Here is a 2,293-nt window from a genome sequence, read left to right on the forward strand (position 1 = left end):
ATCCATGATAATCACCTTCCAAGCACCTTAATTTTCTTTAAGCTAAACCACCTCATAGTATACATTTACACATTCGGCTAATTATAAAACAAATCACCACTCATAACCGAATCATTGACTAAAATCACATTCGGTAATATGCTTTTAAATAATTTCAATATTTATTAACATCTAAAACTAATTTGCTTGGGGTGCCATGAATTATTCAAATCGGCCGAATATCATTGAATCTCTAAAATCATGCTTATAACCACTTGGCCAAGTTTTGACATTTCAAAGCCACATATATATATTATTCAAAGTATTTAACAACACTTAAAAATCCAAAACCATAAAACTCAATTCATATAACACCAAACTCAATGCTAAATCACCCTAGGCACATTCGGCACTAGCACAAGCACACACACATTTAACTTTTCTAAAATTCAACTTTAACAAGCTTCGTATGCTTCCATGATAAAAACCGAATGCTCATCTTACCACCAACATGCATATTTAATTATCTCAAGCCTCTCTTAATCAATTTTATTCATAATAGCATGAACTCAACAATCCATTACTCATACAAAACAACATAACCGAAAACCTTACTCATTCCAAAAATTCAAATCTCAACTTGGTCACAAAAATAACTTGATATCTCACCAACACAACATCAACACCAAGCAAGAATGATGCATCCATGGCCGAGTGTCATTTCCATCACATAGCAAGATTTAGACCATGGGCTAGGTAGAACTCAAGCTAACAACTAAAACATGCATGCATCTCATGGAACATCATCAAACATACCTTAGCCTAGTTACATGCATGGCTGAACCTCTTCAATCTTTCTTCTTCCTTCCTCCTTAAAATTTTCGGCCAAGGATGAACCAAAGGATGAACACTTTTTTTTTGTTTTTCTTTCCTTCAACTCACGGCAAGGGGGGGGGACAATCACACATATCCTTTCTTTTTTTTTTGTTTCTCATCCTACTAACACTAATATTTTATTGCCCATGCTCTTTATTTTATTGTTTCCTCCCATGATGCACCAACACAACATGTCTATGACATGTTTTGCCCATCACCCTTTGTCCATCCTAATGTCATGGCCGGCCACTACTAGATGGAGGGGGGAAATTGACATGCAAGTCCCCCTTTTTCAACATGCACTAATAGGTCCTTATGTTTTGATCTATCACATTTCAAAAATGTCACACATAAGTCCTATTGACTAAATTCACATGAAATTTACTAAATCGAAGCTTAAAATTTTCACACATTTATTTTAGACAATAAATATCATGTTCAAATAATTTGGTTACTCAGTTTAGCGGTCCCGAAACCGCTTTCCGACTAGGGTCAAATTAGGGGTGTCACAACTCTCCCCCCTTTAGGGATTTTCGTCCCCGAAAATTTCCACCGATGCATAGTTTAGGATAACGTCCTCTTATTGAATTATATTCATATAAACATTAGCTCATCGATAGCAATTGTAATTCATTATTGATTTCGCATCGATCTATAAAATCATTTTCTTATCTTAAAACAAATACATAAACATTTCTACAGGTATGCACAAATATCTCATTTTCTTGATTTCATAAGCAATAATCACTTAACTTAATTCACAAATGCATTTCAAACACATATTAAGCACATATTAACATGTATAATTCACATCATCAACCCACATTTTCATTCATGAATAAGCTGTAACCTAACCGAAAGTACACATATACTCAAACATCCCAATAAATATCCTTTATAACTTTATCACATCTCAATATTCAACTTAACTCATTTCCAAAAGAAAAGTCAACTTCCACATACCTGAACATTTAGTTCATTTAGCACATTCAATCATAGTTAACGTTACCCGTATACAGTCGAATAGGCATAAAGCCTAATATAATACACTGGCATGAGATTTATTCTAGCGCATAACTCGTATATCCAAAATTATCAACATTCATAAAAAATTCTTTCAAACTTTCGAATGTCGAAACTTAATCAAAATAATTTCTTGAACAAGATTAACAAAATAGTGTCCATTCAGCAATAGCACATATAGCTCTTACAATGCCATATCCTAGATATGGTCTTACATATTCTCACATATCGAGCCGATGCCATGTCCCAGACATGGTCTTACACACTATCTCAAATCAATGCATTCGTCCCAAACGAGGTCTTACATGAATTCCACTTCACACACTTAGTGCCCACTGACCGATCTCGCACTCATAGTGCTCGGTTAAAGGAATTTGCACACACACAGTGCCTCTAATTATTCACATACATAGCG

Source organism: Gossypium hirsutum, chromosome A06, assembly GCF_007990345.1.
Source record: "Gossypium hirsutum isolate 1008001.06 chromosome A06, Gossypium_hirsutum_v2.1, whole genome shotgun sequence".
Classification (NCBI taxonomy): domain Eukaryota; kingdom Viridiplantae; phylum Streptophyta; class Magnoliopsida; order Malvales; family Malvaceae; genus Gossypium; species Gossypium hirsutum.